Source organism: Triticum urartu, chromosome 7A, assembly GCF_056163025.1.
Source record: "Triticum urartu cultivar PI428250 chromosome 7A, HENAU_Tu73, whole genome shotgun sequence".
NCBI lineage: Eukaryota > Viridiplantae > Streptophyta > Magnoliopsida > Poales > Poaceae > Triticum > Triticum urartu.
In genome coordinates, this window is record NC_141879.1 from 89,941,812 (window position 1) to 89,960,166 (window position 18,355).

At 47.7% G+C, this 18,355-nt stretch overlaps 1 pseudogene; it reads left to right on the plus strand.

Annotated features, from left to right (window-relative positions):
* Positions 1-1,731: 1,731 nt before the first annotated feature.
* Positions 1,732-4,462, plus strand: LOC147958141 (uncharacterized; annotated as a pseudogene).
* Positions 4,463-18,355: the final 13,893 nt, after the last annotated feature.

An 18,355-nucleotide genomic window follows, 5' to 3' on the forward strand; every position in this document is an offset into this window, starting at 1 on the left:
GGGCTGGACCGGGGTGGAGGCGAGGCGGCGCGGGGTTCGGCGGCGGCGGCGGCGTGGGTTGTGAGGAGGCGGCGGCGTGGGCGAGTGGAGGCCTAGGCGCGTGGCAGCGGCGATGCAGTTGGGAGGCGCGAGGGGTCGGGAGAGAGGAGGAGAACGACTGGACGGGGCGCCCCAGGGGATGGATAAGGTGAGTATATGCCGACGGCTTAGCCGTTGGCATATCTCTGTATGCCACGTGTACGCCTATGCCGACGGCCAAGCCGTCGGCATAGGTATATATTTTTTTCATTATTTTAAGGTGCATTTTTCCTAACACATATATATTAAACATGTTTATTGGTTCTCACAAAAAAATTGACTGCATTCTGCCCGTCGGAATAGATAGTTTTCGGCCCAACGTGGCTGTTTCCCCCCTCCGTGACACGGCGGCAGCGACTACCGTGAGGGGTGCACACCCCGGAGCCGCGTGTCGGGTGCCTGCGAGTAACATCACACTTCCACAAGCGTAGGAGGGCCCACCGCAACACCTGGCGGCATTGCTACCCCCCCTCCAGTACCCCGTCCCATCTAACCCTCACGGACGGCGCCGCCGCCGACACCTGGAGGGGGGAAACGGACGCGTCGGGTCTACACGGAGGGGATCTTGCCGTGGGTCTGGCCCGGATGTTGCTCCAAATTGTTCCTATGGGCTAACCTAACACAACCGGGTGGATACGTCCACTGCTCAAAGCCCGTCCGTACAAAGTCAAAGGGGTAGATCCAGTGGTCAAACACTACAGGGTTAGGCGGCACGGGGGCCCTAGGGGGGTACCAATGCCACCGGAGCATCGCACCGGGACCTCATACATGCGGGATGGTGTGCTGGCATGTCCGAAGAGGCGGCACACGTCTCCGGGGTGTGCCCCCCCTCACGGGCGGCGCGGCCGCCGGCATCTAGAGGGGGGGAAACGGACACGTCAGGTCTACACGGAGGGGATCTTGCCGTGTGTCTGGCCCAGATGTTGCTCCAAAGTGTTCCTATGGGCTGACCTAACACAACCGGGTGGATACGTCCACTGCTAAAAGCCCGTCTGTGCAAAGTCAAAGGGGTAGATCCTGTGGTCAAACGCTACAGGGTTAGGCGGGACGGGGGCCCTAGGGGGGTACCAATGCCACCGGAGCGTCGCACCGGGACCTCATACATGCGGGATGGTGTGGTGGCATGTCCGAAGAGGCGACACGCATCTCCGAGGTGTGGCCCCCCCTTTGCCGCATCGTTATCGCAGAACTCATTTTGGGCACTTGAAAAATAGAAAATGAATTTTTAGTCAACTACGAGCAATTTTTTAGTTAACTGTGACAAATTTAGATGGTCATGACATGGTACGCGTGTATTGCATTTTGATTGGTCCGTGGGCGTTTCACACGGATCGTGGATGGATCACCGTCGGATGCTCCCGGATGCAACGGCTGTCCTCACCCGAAGCTCACCTAAGCCGAAATCCTAGATCTCGTGAGTCCTCTGCACATTTTCGATCCACCCCCCGCCGCCTCCTTTCTTTCTCCCCTCGCTCTATTCTCCTTCCTTTCTCCCCTCCCCTGCGCCACCCGCCCCTCTGCCGCTCGCGCGCGCCCCTCACCTCGTCCGAGACCGCCGGAGACCCCCACCCTCTCCTCTACCCCACCACCGCCGGCGCCCCCCACCTTTTGCTTCTTTCCCAAGCACCCGAAACCCTAGCCCGCGGCGCAGCCATGGCGACCGAGCTCTGGATCCGCGGGCTAGAGGTGCAGCACTGGATCTGGTCCAGGGCGCAGCCATCATGCAGCACCACCACCAGCTGGACTAGTGGCTCGCCGGCGGTGTGGGCGGGGTGCTTCGCCAGACAAAGTATGCCCCCTGCCTCCCCGTGCCCGACCGCTCGCTCCGCCTCAACCTCGCCGTCTCGTAGGACCTGCGCGGCTGCCTCCAGGACCACGTCTTCGCGCTCGAGGAGGACCTCCATGCCGCCGCCCAATGCATCGACCTCCTCAGGGTTAGTCCGCCCCCCTTCCCCCTCCCCCGTCCATTCTGCTATGGCGGTTACTCGCGCACTATACCTGTTCGCCAGAATGCCTGATGGATCGGAACGGCCCCGTGCCGTGCGTGCAGAACGAGTCGGTGATGAATGCAGAGGGGATCTGGCGCTGCGTGGAGGAGAAGTAGGTCGTGGCGGCCGCGCGCGACCAGCTCGCCGCCCAGCCAGGCTCGAGAAGGAGTGCGGCCTCTACGAGCGCGACCTCAAGCGCGCCATGGAGTCATGCGACGAGCTCGCCTGGGAGAGTGACGACCTACGCAAGCGCCTCAGGGATGCCCCCGACGTCAGTAACATCACCACACCCTGTATCCCTTTCCTCGCTCATATTATCAGTCGATTTCATGCTTGACGGCTCCTGTTATCGACTGATTGCTACATTCGGGATATGATTTACTGTCTGCTCTTGTGTGCTCTGCCATTGGGAAAGGAAAATTAGTTAGTTGTGTCAGTTGATGACTAATTATATCTTCCACGGATTTTAATCACTTGATGCATATTCAGTTTGACTAGCTGGTCTTGTTACATTGTTTGTTTTTGGTCTGTCAACTGTAGTAGAGCTCCATCACCTTCAATTAGGTGATTTGGTGTTGGATCAACTGTAGAGCTCCATCACCATCATTGAACACTTTGCTTGCCTGCATGATACTCCTGTATGCCACTACGGTGGCTGCTTTGTATAATTACTAGTGCAGTGCTGTTTAACCAACCTGGTCCTCCAACATTCATCTTACTCACGCGCAGCTTACTGAACAAGTGCAAGTGCCGCAGAGGGACAAGAAGATACTCAAGACCAACCTAAAAAAAGCAGAGGAGGTAACATGTTATCTCACTCTTGTACTTGCAACACCTATGTTCTGTACCTGCAACTTATCGCCCTCTCAGTGAACATTGCTTCATGCAACACTAATGTAGTCTTGACAGTTTGAAGTTTCTTTTGCATGTTTAATTCAAGGTTAAGTTATTCGAGGAGAAAAGAGCTGTTGACGAAGCCAACAAGACGCTACTGTGCTTACTGGAGAAGGAGCAGAAACATCGGTCCGAAAGGAAGCACTCCGCTAGCAATTCCACCAAGGTAAAAGCACCAACCAACCCAACCATAAAAGCTCAAGTGTTTACTGATTTAATTTAATCTGGTACACACACAGCACAAGCAGTACAACTGTTAGTCGAAACCTGAATTACCCTACTGTCTGGCTACCTTGACTACATTAACAATGTCATTCTTGGTGCTGCAGCAGAAGCGCAAGTCGTCGAGCCTGAAGGACACGAGCCCGGTTAGCCTAGCCATCAATTTCAACAACACAGACGCATGTAGCCAAACTCCCCAGACTGTAGGGTGCACAAGAAGTGAACCTAGCCGGTTGTCCTGACATTCTCTTCTAGGTAGCTTGAACTAAAGTGAACTGAACAATCCACCCTTATGCATCTGGGCTGCTTGCCTCATCTGACTAACTTGCTGGGTTAATTTGGTTGGTTCTTGTTGGTAGAACCTCGGTCATGTAGCCTGCATTTTCCATTTTCCTCTTCCTGTTGGTAGCTGCCTGTGTCTATCATGATCCTTTCATGAGAAAAATTAGGAGTGTTACCTTGGTAACGCCACACATCCCGTCTCCTTTCTCCCCTGCAATCTAGTCTAGTTTAAAATATACATTTCTTTGTCTGCTCTTGTGAGCTCTTCCCATTAGGAAACTTGGCTAGCTGCCCATATCATTTGATGAACTATACTATTATCCACTGCTTTTAATCAGCTGATGATGCATATTAAGTTTGGCTGATTTTGTTACATACATACATGACTTTGTTTTGGTCTGGCTGTGATGCCATTGCTGCTGCTCTGTAGAACTTCTGTATGTTCAGAGCATGCATCCTAATTGTCAATCTCGAGAATGCACTTCTGTATGTTTTTGATGTCAAACACTTATGCATGACTAATTGTTAAGTTGATACAATTTCTTTAGTAGACAAGCTTGGAAACTTAGACTACAGACTATTAAACTGTTACTGATTTAGACTGTAGAATTTTTAATCTTAGACTACTAGTTTATCTATGTCTCATATCATGGATTTGACCTGTACCATGCATTACACATGTGTTGATACAATCATATAGCTTATCTGATCAAACAATCTGTTCATGTTATCTTTACCTGCTGCTCTTATACCTTACCAAAACAAAAATAATTCTAACTGGGAGTAGTTTTTTTGTTCAGATTCTGTATTTATTACTACTGACATATTGTCGTGATTTACTTTTTGTACTGAATAGATCTTTTTGATATTCACAGGTTTTAGCGATCAGCCGCAACTCTTTCATCAAAGGTGCATGGTGCAACCGAGGACAAGCACTTCATGTCCAACGAAGGTGCATGGTGCTTGCAATTGACGAACAGGAGGTCTATGAAATTTGAAGTTCAAAGCCGGATAGCCCTACTCAGCAAAGAGTCGTCTCTTTTGTTTGACTGTAATAGACTGTAAATATTGTTATATTGTAATAGTAGGCATATTTGGGTTGTAATAGACTATGTACAGATTGTAATAGACTTAGTTAGTGTTATTTGATGAACTACATTTGTACTGTTCCGTTTGAAATATTGATTATGTATGTGATTTGAAAATGTGTGCAATGGAAACCTGACTTGTGGGACCCACTTATGAGAATAATCTGAGCAATTTTGAATTTTCTATCAAGTGGGCCTAATGTGTGAGAAGATGACAAATGGGACCAGCCCCAAAATATAATGGCCCAAACAAAGTTAAAAGGCCCCGGCCCAGAAATAAATAAAAGGCTGAAATGGGCTTGGCCTATGTAACTGGCAGGAAAAAAATACATTAAAAAGGCCGAATTGTTGGGCTAGGCCCATGTAGAAAATCGAATTGGACCGGGCTGAATCTTGTGCCACATCAGATTGCCACGCTGGATGCCTATGTGGCCTGGGGAGGTTGCTAGTGACCAAAACGCCACAGTAGACGTATTTTGGTCATAAATGTCTACGACCATTCCAGAAGAAAGGTCGCTATAGTCAGTTTATGACCGCCAGCTTTTGACCCTATGTTTTTGGTCACAAAAAGGTCACAAATTGAAAACAGTGACCATTCAGTGACCAATAGTGCTGGTCACAAGTTGAAATATTTCTTGTAGTGAACCAAGAGTAATGCGCAGCTAAACTTCTTCAGTACCAACCTTATGGTAAGAGTAAATATAGATCTGATGTGTAGAAAATGGAGGGCAAAGGAAAATAAGCTGCAGAGTGATGGTACATGAACAACTACCTGTCATTATAAGTACACTGATAAAAGACAACATGTACTTACAAGAACAATGCAGAGCTAAAAAAACATTGGCATTGGATATATTCTACACTAATGTAACCATTCATACAGACGAGATAATTTGGAGCGAACAATTGATAAGCAAGCTATCATGCATACTGCTGTCACATAATGAACCAGGTATGTATGCAAGTACAGTGATACAGGACAACAGGTACTAACAAGAGCAAAGCAGCGGGCAGCATATTTGCGATATCCTGTCGTTCTTGTCAAACTGGAATTCTTCTTCGAGCAGATTTCCTGCAAAAAAGATCCGTAAGGCACATGCGGAAAAGTAGAAGTTCAAATTGTCATGTGATTTCATAGACAGTACCTCATCATGGGAACGAGACTAGTGCATAACAAGGTTTTTCCATTCAATGTCTTCTAAATTTAGCCCAGGAGACTTCACCAGAAATTCGTTTATAGACTTGCCATCAAAGTGTGATTTCCTCAGGTAACACCGATACTGCTGCAATGCTTCCTTGAAAAGCACAAGCAAGCTTTGCTTGTCATGACTATCCAGATTGACCCTCGCCTAGTTATAACAATGTAATGTAAATCATTGATGTGTTCAATCAGTAGAAAACAGGAAAATAATAACCATGAATAATAGCACTTACACGTAAGTTGGACAGGAAGATGTGAAAATGGTGTTTGTCTTCACAATAATCTTCCCATGATGGGAATATATGCACGTAGTCCCTAACAACATTGAAAGCATTGTCTTTTAAACTGGGAATAAATGGAATGGGTTCCAATCTGCAGGAATTGGCCATCTCTGCAGTTGGGATAGGTCTTCGGCGGTGGACTTGCTGTACTTTTTGCTGGAGTGGAATTTTTCTGTGGTACAGCTGGTGCTATGGCAAATGAAATCGGTATACCTTTTGCTGGAGTGCAGGTCTTGTGTGGTGGGGCTAGTGGTGTGGCCAGTGAAGTATGGGTACAGTCTGCTGGAGTCGGTCCTACGTTTTGTGTCACTGGTTGTACAACCAATATAAGTGGGGTGTTGTCTGATTTCTCCGGCACCACCACGTTTTTCAAGGACTTTGCTGGTGCTCCTTCACGTTCGGCAATCACCCTCTTCCTTTTTGATGTCTAATGCACAAGAACAACATTTGAGTGAAAAAACATGGTATGATGACAGATAGAATATGTATTGATAATGGATGGGCATGGCATCTCGACATATATGATGAGTAAACTAAGAAGATGGCGGTGCAACAAAGTAGAAGAAATGCAAGACAACATATGCAATATACCCACAATCAAGAAAACATTGCCAAATTAGATCATGCACCTTGATGGGTGAACAGGACATGCCATCCGCCTTTGACTCCTCGAGGTTAGAATAGTCATTAGGATCATATTCTAAACAAGAATCAACAGGTGGGGAGCGTATGAGTTTCATTGCATCCAGAATGGCACTCAATGCCTTGGTGCCAATTTTGTAAGTCATTGCAGTGCTTAGCTTCAAGAGTGGACTGCTGCTAGTGCGACACAAAGCAGCTACACAGATCATAGTGTAGATATAACGGGAAAACCTTAAGCATCAGAGTAAAATCAGCAAAGTGTAACTTGCTGGAATATATGTGCTAGTATTGCCGGTACGACTAGAAAGGCTTCGGATACCAGCTCTCTTCAAGTGAAGGTGCGGTACTGTTAATATCAGTGTAACTCTCAAAGGCGACACAGCTCCCCGCATTTCCTTGCTATTCTTATAGGATTCAAGTGGGTAGGCCACTACAAATCCTATTCCTATGTTCACAAGATCCTATGAATCAAAGAGGCTCAAAGTGTCCATCACAACTGACCGTATAGACCTCTACACTACAAATGTCCCTGCTCATCTTCAGTACAAGGAACATACTGTACTACTATCATACTCCCTCCGTTCCAAAATATAAGTCTTGGTAGAGATTTCCACTATGGATCACATACACATGTATCCAAATACATTTTAGAGTGTAGATTCACTCATTTTGCTCCATATGTAGTCCATGGTGGAATCTATACAAAGACTTGTATTTAGGAATGAAGAGAGTACATATTAAAGAAGAACGGAAGAGGAACATGGTAAAGAAGAGCAAGCAGATTTTGGATAATAAAATGTTGGTTGCGCAGTGCCCACACATGATGAACCAGAGCGCATTAAGAATGCAACTCCGAACTGTCTCTCGACCATTTCAGGCGGTTGGATGAAGATCCTACGTCTCCTAACCCTTCTTCTTCCTCGTCTCTGATTCTTCCCATACAGAACACCGCACGGGCTGCCGGCCGGACCACTGGCCCCCACCGCCTGTGTACCTCCGCCACCCCACCCCCATCCCCGCCCCAACCCCCACCCGCGTCGAGTCTTCTTCGTTCGGTGAGGCCCCACAACCAACCAAGCCCTTTTGATCGCACCAGCGAACTCCAGCGAGCTCTGAAAAATCGTCTGAGCCAATTTTGAAATTTAGTCTACTGTGATTTAACTAGTGTGGAATATAAAAGGGCAAAACCATAAGCATTGGGAGTATAGTGTTGAGCGTGCCATGGCGGATCTGAAGGTGCAAGCCGGACAAAGGCAACTTCGCAACCAAGACAAGAAATCAGAGTAAAGCAGTGGCGATCTATTTTCTTACCGCGATAAATAAGTTGAGCAGATACGAAAGAGTACCGCCTCTGGTGCGGCGCCGTGTACGCATCTGCTGAGAATTTGACGATGCTGCGGTAGCGATGGCTGTCGGCGGCGTGGAACCAGATCTAGGAGGGTAGATGGTGGCGGTGGGGCGCGGTGGACAAGACAGTCGTAGGAGCGGCGCCGGCAAGGTGGACGATGACGGGGATGAAGCGAGAGGACGGGATGCAAGGATCCCGGTCCGAAGCCGTGGATGAGAGAGGCCGATCTCTTGTAATGGACGGCGGCGTCGGGGTATCAGCTCCGGCATGGTGGAGGAGGACGACGGTGGATGGGGCGGCAGACGGCGGCGGACGGAGGAGGGTGGGGTGGAGAGGGTGTTTTGGCGCCCACGAAGTACGAATGGGGAAAAGGGAGGTAGAGAGGAAGGGGGGGAACCATGTATTCGTGGTGCGCTTGTCTCAAATGCAAGGAAATTTTCAAATTTAGCCCCCGTTTCAAATTTCTACTACATCACAGCAACATTAGTCGGTTGGGGATAGGATGGTAATCTCACATACACCGAATATTTGCCGATGATAGTTTGTTTTTGGCGCCCACCGTGTATGAATATGAATCGGGGAGGGAGTCGATTTCGGCTGAGGACACACTGTGTTTTGGTGCCCACTGTGTATGAATCCGGGTGAGAGGCGGTTACGTCACGTTTGGGTGAAATTACAAACCTACCCCTATCGAAACCTATAGAAATCCAGCAGATAGGCTTTGCGTGGCAGGGATAGGCAGTAGTGATTTCCATCTCGCAGATTTTGGTTTCGGGCGGTTACTGCGATTTCCCCACTTCGTTCAAATTTTGTAGAGTGCACGTTTACCGTGCCAACTCAATTCGAATCCAGTTTTTATTCTATTTTTTTCAGGCGGGATCCATTGTCAATTGGAATTACATTCTATATACATCATTTTTTATATATACTTTCAAAAGCACAACACCATTTATACATAAATATGGTTTACAAATGGCATGATCTCAGATTCATAAGGTTGTATCCATCAATTTGGATTTTCAAATATTTGAAACCACTTTATGTTGAAATCCAATGTATGCATTCCTCGCTAATTGTCTCCAATTAATGTGTGTTTCATGCGGGGTTTTTTTTACTTCTCAAACATGTATAATGTGTTTCACACACGCAACATATAGTGTAATCCCGTTTAGACATTAATTGCATATAAACCATGCATTGTTTGTAATTGAAGAATCTATGGATCACCAATATTGATAAACTATATAACATTACACGTGTGCCCAAATTCAAATGAATATGCATGTTTGATACACCAATTTGCGTTATGATATTATCGATGTCGTGATCTCCAGTTTAAATATTTGAATCCCCTTTAATCCAGATATTCGTCTCATATAGCTATCACTCATGCTTATATAGGACTATCTCTCTGGACCTATACGCGTTCATCGTCTCTCAGGTATCTCTCGTGCTACCTGTATGTCGACAATGATCTTTTATCTTCATAACACACTGACGGTACTCTCTCCCTCGACCTTCATCACTCTATCTCTCTCTAAGTATATCTCGCTCCCTTCTATGTGTCTCTAACTATGATTCTCCATGTGGAATCTCTTTCTCTCACACAAACACAAAACCTTGTCTCCCGGGGTCTTATTTCTCTCTACTATTCCCATGTGTGCCACTCGCACACCCATCATACAGAGATGTCTTTCGCTCCTTAGATATGAGAACCTATGACTCTTCCTCTTCAATATCTCTTTCTCACACACAAACACAAACTCTGTCTCCTAGGGTCTCATATTTCTCCATTGTTTTCTTGTATGTCGCTCACACACACCCTCTCTCCCTAGAGATATCTTGCGTTCCCTCGTATGTCTCTCTAGCTATCACTCTCGTTGTGAAATATCTTTCTCTCTCGCTGACACAAAACTCTGTCTCTCTGGATCTCATTTCTCTCTGATATCTATTTGTATGTGCACCCTCTCTCTATCTCTCTCACACCCACACACATAACCTAGCCTTCTGATCCACTCGACTCCTATCTCTAACACTCACTAGCTAGCATCTTTATCTTTCTATTTATCTGTTTCTCCATCAACCTTCTTTCTCGCCCTCACTCTTGATTCCTATCACGCACAATACATATGTTTCTCTCTACATGCAGTCAAGTGCCCTCTCACACACATATATAACTTCACCCTTTGAAGCACCCGACAGTCATCTCCAACACTCAAACTAGCGGATGTCCCTCTAGCTAGCATCTCCATCTCTGTATCTATCTGTAGTTTCTCCGTCAACATTTCTTTCTCGCACGGAGTCTTGCTTCCTATCACCCACACTATATGTGTCTCTCCATACATATGCATTTAGAGGTTGGTCTCTTTTGCACAATCGTTGTGCCTCACTCCCTCTGCTCGCCATAGATGCATGCTCCAGCCCATGCCACTATCTCTTAGAGACAAAAACACATGCTCAATTGTCGGGCCTTCTTCCATGCATTCTCACATGCATGCATATTGTCATACCGATCCGTCTCTCCCATGTCGTTGATCTTATGACTTATGTCTTCTTTCTTTTATCTCGATCATGCGTGCGCGTGCACACACACACATCCCATGTATACATGTATACCTCTCACACATGCATGTTCAAGGTCTCTATGTCTCCATACATAGTTAATTACCCTCAATCCTAACGCCACATCGAATCGTTCTCCTCTTTTGTGCACATAACTTCCGCCTGGATGGGTAAAACACACACTCACACTTAACAATCTCCTTCTAGCTACCCCCGCCTCTCACTCTTCCCCTATATCCCCGAAACCAATAAGACCATCCCTTTGTTTAATTCCCACCTACATGCACCATCGATATATCGTAGTCTTCCTTGGTTTCTCTCGAACAAACACGTTCTCTCGATGTCGACTCGTCTCACGCGCACACACCTTCTCTTCCCTCTCTACGAGCATTTTCTCTCTCGCACCCCATCGTTGGTGGCCTCTGCCATACACATCACCTCTCTATGATGAAGCCATGCACACTTAAATTACATCTGCCACAGAGGACCCCGCGACACACACACACACACACGCACGCACGCACGCACACACACACACGCACGCACGCACCCCCCACACACACTAAGACTCCACCTCTCTCTCTCTCTCACACACACACAAACACACACACACACGCACGCACCCCCCACACACACTAAGACTCCACCTCTCTCTCTCTCTCACACACACAAACTAAGACTCCATCTCTCTCTCTCCTCTCTCTCTCTCTCACACACACACACCCCACACACACTAAGACTCCATCTCACACACACATGCTCTAGGCGGAGCATTTGTTCCTACCACCCTTCATCCAACCTTACCCGTATGATAAACAATCACCTTTATTTACTTGCATAACATGGACAAATTCCACCTTACTTTAGTAGTCAGCAAACTTATCATCTGTACCCTTATAAAAAAACGAGTTGGCGGTGATGGTGTGCCTGCCATCTTGTAATACAGACTGTATGATCTATATCTGAGGATAGAAAGCAAACTATGATAATTTTACAAAAGATACCCGCACCTCTCTCCACATCATTATCTCCCGCAACCTCATTGCTCAGTAATTAAAAAAGGAATAAGTCTCCGGAAAAATCTAGCATGCATGGTGGCCGCTGCCGCCTGCCGGCGCCGTCCATCCCCATGCCTCCGCCCATTCCGACCACCAGTCACCACCATGCTCCACTCCTCACCGCCTTATCTCTCATCTTTCATTTTTTCGATGACATTCTCGAGATACCCGTTTTCCGATAAAATTCTCGAGATATCATTAGTTTTTACACATGGGATTACTCCTGCATGGGTCAATAACAACAGGTGTTTTGTAAAAAAAATGCATATTGATGTTCCCTTCAATGCACGAGAATCTTGCTTGTAATTATATAACGCAAATCACGAGTAGGAAGTGACATTTTTTTGACACAACCACGTTAACATGGCCACGTAAATCACTAGCTAAAGTAAATACCATTATACTTATATCCCGATGCAAAAGGTTGAGTACATGTCCGAAGAGTAGAGTCGCACACACGTACTCTGTCTCTCAGAATCTCTCTCTCACACACACACCAGTCACGTGACGCCCACTTAAGCAGACACGTATGTTACAATTTGTGCACCCGCGGGTACACGTGATGCTGCACATTTATTTAAGCCGGAAGGCGAACCCAAACAGTAGCTGCATTCATTCCCCTCCCGCCGCCTCTTCTTTGGTCGCCGTCGCCCGGTAGCCATGGGCCGGCCGATGGTAACAACATACGCCATACACCCGCCGGAGCGGCGCTTTAATATGGAAATTTTAGTGGTCATGCATGCATCTTTTTGTGCTAGCACTCCTATATAAGGGTTGACCAGTCGCTTCCTGCGGACGTGCACGGGCAGTGGAAGAGGAAGGAGAAGGGAAGCGGGCTGTGGAGTAACGTTTTTTTACCACAATTTCTTAGGAAAATGAGTGCAATAATTGAGTAGTTTTGCAAACTACCAGTACTACACCTGAAACGGTTCAAAACCTATACTCCCTTGCCAGCGCGCGCTTCTCGCGTGAAATGGTCAGCGTCGCCCTGGAACGTCGGTGCCGCATTAATGCCCGGCCAGAGCGGAGGCGACCTCTCACTGGCGCCGGCTTTGAAGTGGCGCGACGGCCGAGAGAGCGCCGCTTCCCGGTGCATGTGACTGCTCCGCGTCGAGACTGGCCATAGGCCCTGTTTGGATCGATGGGTTAGAGTTAGTTTGAGCTAGTTGGGGCTCAAATGGCCCTAAAGTATCCAAGCATGAGGGTTTAAATTGGAGCAAGTTGCACCGAACCCACCAAAAAAACTATCCCACCCAAGAGGTGCTAACTGGAGATAGTTCTCATTGGGACCACTGAAAAATCACTTTTCTCTCTCCATGAAGTGCATTTATTGTCAATCTAACCCTGTCACCCAAACACCTCTTTGGCTACAGTTAGTTCAGGGTTAGTCATGAGTTAGTCTAACCTCTAGCTAAGTTAGAGTATCAAACAGGAGCAATATAGTACATGCAAGTTGCTTAAAGCATACAGGCAAATTCGTACATGAAAGAATTTTTTTCTTTTTGAAAACGGAACATGAAAGGAATTTTTTTAGAATGCTCTTGGCATGTCGCTAACATGTGATAGTTAACCGACCTCAATAGACGGCAGAAACGCCAGCCCGCCGCACTTTGATAGAGACGAGGAGGGAGAAGCGATACAGGCTGCTGGATTATTAGAGATAGGTGTCGCACGGAAGCCAAGAAATATGGTGATAGCGTGGGTTAGCCATGTACTAGTATGATGTAACTACACTGGGCTGCCGTGTTTCGTACTCTTCCAGTCCACTATGGAGATGATTGGTTAATTTTATATCGCTGAATAATATTAAATATTATGAGTGCAGACACTCCATCACGAGGTTCCTTGCTCCTTCTCGGTCGTCCGGAATCTATGTTCTTCCACTCTATTTTTTATGTGAGCTTTGTTCATCCTTTTGCCAACATGCGAGACATCTAGCATCAAGGTGCACGTGTTATGAAAGGATCGTTCCATCTATATAAAGAACACGTGGGACTGGAACTACGAGACGGACATGTACCCAGGAGTGGACGTACGAACCTGAGTAATGTAGCGCAGTAAGTGAAGTAGAAAGGCACAAATGGTATGAACATGCGTGGCATATAGGGTGTGTTTGGTTGCGTTCTCGTCTCAGCATAGTTGTTCCCTCTTCATGCATGCTCAACTCAACACCCCTTTTCATGCATGCTCTCTTCATGCATGCTTCTAGTGTATTTGTGCTAAACTAGTGTGGACTCATGCACCCTCCATACACTCGACCAAACACACAAAAGTAGGCCGAGAAGGGAACTCTTGGGCGACATTTGTCTCTTACTACGTACTACCACTAAATGTTGTACGTGCAATGCACGGTGATGTTCATGTCCCACTCCTTTCGCTGACGTGTGGGACATCCAGCACGTGCCGTGTTTGGCACCCTTCGTCGTAAGCGCTAGCATTCATCAGAAATAAAAAATAATTATAAATCGGCAGTGATACTATTTTTTTGCGAACCAATCAGCAGTGATACTATACCACGCGGTTTCCTTGCTCCTCGATATCGGAAAGAATACTTCTGTTCGCCAACATGTGGGACGTCGACCATCCTGGTCCGCTTGCCATGCACGCAGAACTCCAAGGGAGAGTCACCCAGGTCGTCGCACCGCAGTAACAATGACTAATGAGCCGTCAAATCACAGGCCCACTTCCCACTTTGAAGTTGCTCGGACAAAGGAACCATCATGAATTCGTTGAATTCCGCTTCTTGAAGAAAACTACTGTACCAGCAGTACTGCTAGCTACAGTAGTTACTCCAACAGAGGCCTCCTTTCGTTCATAGGATAGGAATATGAAAATCATAGGAAGTGAGATGACATGCATCTCAATTCCTATAGAGAAAGAGATGCCATTTGATGCTTAGGATAGGAAATTTTCCATTTAGTCTAGGATAATGTACTGGTAATTTGCTCTAAAAACTACAGTAGTAACTAGTAGTATTGGTACATGCTCATACTCAAACACAGACACACACACTAACTACTAGTACTACTACTTCTCACATGCTGGCCAAACACCGTCGTTCTCCTTCCTGGCTTTGTCGGCGACACCCCACCATGCTTGGATCTCCGCCGACCTCTCCGTAGCAGCGCGTGCGTCCTTTTCTTTCTTGCGGCGGCGGGCCTCTCTTTTCTTGAGTGCTTTCTGACTTTTCCGCTCCCTCTGTGCGGCTTTGGCCGCCTCTTGCTCTACCTCCCATTCGGCCTTGGCATCTTCAAATTCCTCCCACATAGTTGTGAGGTCGCGAGCGGTGATAAACTCGGCACAGCGGGATGCCATCGCTTCCCTACCATTTTGTGTGTGGTCGTGGGTGGCGAGGAACTCGGCGCGGCGGGATGCCATTGCTGCCTTACCGGTTAGTGTGCGGCGCGTGGCATGAACGATGCTTGGTGAGAGCTCTGGGGTGGAGTGGCCGGACAACCATATAGTGCATTGGTTTGTCAAGAGCTCAAGGACAAAAGACGAAGCAAATTTGGATTCCCCTTCAATCCTGGTCATTTATTACCAACTTGAACGATACAAAGTGAGGATACATCTGTTTCCATAACTCGACATCAAAAGCTGGTGAGGATACATCTGTTTCCATAACTCGGAGAGGGTTCGCATGATTCATCGCATGATTCACTATCAAACAAAAGTAGCAAGATCCGTCCACACAAGACAGTGCACTAGCCCTAAGATGGTTTGATAACACGCATCGTTATGGTAATTAAACACAGGGCAATGCAAACTACCCTGAAGGATTAGCGTGACCAACTATTTCTTGTCATCGATCTCTCGGGCAATGAACACAGCACAGACAGCGTCATGGGAATCGATTTGTGGGGCGATGTCCACATGACTGACCGTGACATCAGAATCAATCTCTGGGGTGATGTCCATAGGATGGACAGCGACAGCGGAATCGATCTCCGGGGCGATGCCAACAGGACGGGCCACGACATCCGAATCATCAAGGACATCCACCGGCACCTGCACAACCCTAACATATTAGCAAGCACATTGCAAATAATCAAAAACCACAACTATGGTAATAAGCCATTATTTTTTACATTGTGCAGCTCACCGGGGGATCTCATCCCTCCAGGGGCCATCTCCTCGTCCTCGATGGGGGCCATCACCTTGTGAGGGGAATACTACTTCTCAGCGGCGACTATCTCCTCAAACTCGGTCTTGAGCCTCACATAGGTGGCTATCAGAGTTCCTCGGGTAGGCACGGTGGGGCCCTTGCTGTTCTTCCAACTTTCTTTGAGGAGTTCGTCCGCCAACGTCCTCAACTCTTTGGCCAGTGCTTGTTTCTTGGAGTTCTTCGTCTCCATGGGTTGGCCCGCCAACATGGTCAACTCGTTGGTCGGTGCTCACTTCCTGGAGATCGCTGTCTCTAGTGGGTTGTCCGCCGGCAACTCTTTGCCTAGTGCTCCAGGATCCATCAATGAACTGACAAACGAAAAGCAATCAAAAGGAACCACAATCGCATTGAAAACGGGAAATGAATAGGATGTGAGAATCGGTTGGTGCTTTGCAAAAAGAAGATTCTTGGAATGAAAATATAGCAGCATAACTGATTCGCCACCTTTCCTTCGTCGGTACAGAAGAAAAATGGCAGAAGTGAGTAGCCTGGAGTGAGGGTTTCTTCAATAAAGGGAAGAAAGGGCTTGAACGAGCGTTACAATGAAATGATGGTTGCTTCGTCCAGTCCAACTTGGAGGCCACCTTACCACTGCTGGTAAAGGTGTGGGTTTTGTGATATGATGGGTCATGATGGCCACACCGGGGTGACAGGTGAGTCTCGACTGTAGCACATCGCTGTGATTTGGGGGATGGCACGCGGGCCCGGATGCTTTGAAATGTCCCGCATGTGCACCGTGACCAAGGCAAAGAGGAAAACGAGAGAACTACGTAATTAATGCATGAGTTTAATTAGGGTAGTTTTGTAAAGTATGAGATACATTCCTCCAATCGCAAAATGCCTTGGTTCATGAGATTTGAGATTTGAGCCCTATAAACCGGAAGGGAGGGAGTACTGCACACGGTGTAGTCTACTCACTTGTTGAAATCTCTAGAAAGGCAAATACTCCTTTCCGGTTTACAGGGCTATACTACTCCCTCCGTCTAGGTGTGTAAGTCATCTTACAAAAACCAAATAGTCCCAAAACACTTAGGCGCGGTGCATTAACTTCTACCTTGTTTCTTGTTTCTTGACATATCAACCAATAAGAGATGAGAGGTGTGCATGCTTTTAATGACTTGCAATGGCTAGTTCATTGCATGCAATGCTATTAATTAGCAAATAAACTTTGGTGACCCCAGGAGGAAATGGTGCTAAGCGCGTGGACCTATGCAGAATGAGTATCACTACCGGAATCGCACCCTATGCCGACGGCCAAGGCCGTCGGCATAGCCCTGAATGGCCGTCGGGACAGGCCTATGCCTACGGCCCCCGTCGGCATAGGGCCGTCGGCAACATATCCGTCGGCGTAGCCAGGAAGGCCGTCGGCATAGAAAGGCCGTCGGCATAGAAAGGCCGTCGGCATAGGCCCTATCCCGACGGTGTCCGTACATCTATGCCGACGGCCCTGGCCGTCGGCAACGTTATCGCCTAACGGCGGCCGCCGTCAAGTGCTGACCAACGGTTGCTCACCACGTGGCACGTCTATTCAAACTGAGCCGACGACTAGGCCTTCAGCATAGATGTGCCACGTGGCGAGCAGGCGTCACCCCTGGGGCGGGTCTATGCCGACGGCCTAGCTGTCGGCTTAGTTTGAAACTATGCTGACGGCTAGACCGTCGGCATAGACCTGCCACGTGGCAGCCACTGGGAGCTCCTGGAGCAGGCCTATGCCGATGGCCTAGCCGTCGGCTTAGTTTGAAACTATGCCAACGGCTTAGCCGTCGGCATGGACCTACCACGTGGCAGCCACTGGGAGCTCACGGCAGCTCTATGCCGACGGCCTAGCCGTCAGCATAGTTTCTGTCTGTTTTTTCTTTTTTCTGTTTTGTTTCAGCTCAATTCATTTGAATATATACAGCATCACACAACAAATATATGCATCACATAACAGCTGGCCCAGCAGCATCACACAACAAATTCATCATCACACATCATAAGAAGCATCGCAAAGCATAAACATATAAGTATCATCACCACCAAGCATATAAGAATCTCACAAACAACAATAAGAAACATCACAAGCATATGAGTATCATCACCACCAAGACCGCCACAATGTGACCCAAAGGCTTAAGCGCCAGGACGTCGAGCACCACGGAGGTCGTCACCGCCAAGACCGCCGAAGCCCAGGTCATCACTGCTAGCGGCAGCACTACCGACAAGACTGCCTCCACCTCCGCCTCCGCCTCCGTGGATCGGAGTGGTCGGGCTCCGTGACTCGGGAGTGCTGCGAAGACCACCGCCAACGGTAGATCCACCTGTTCCCTGGATGTTGAAAAGACATATTAACGGGATATATGACTATGTTGAAAGGCATGACATGCTTTGGGTGAATAGATTGGGGATGAACTAACTGGCGAGGGGCCAGCGTTCTGTGCCACAAACTCCTCAAAGCTCATCAGCACTGGTTGTGCTGGAGGGCATTGTGCTGGAGGGAACTGAGGACACCTGCCGGCCGCCATATCCTGAACAGCCTGCTGCATCTGGCTATCCCTCTGCAGTTG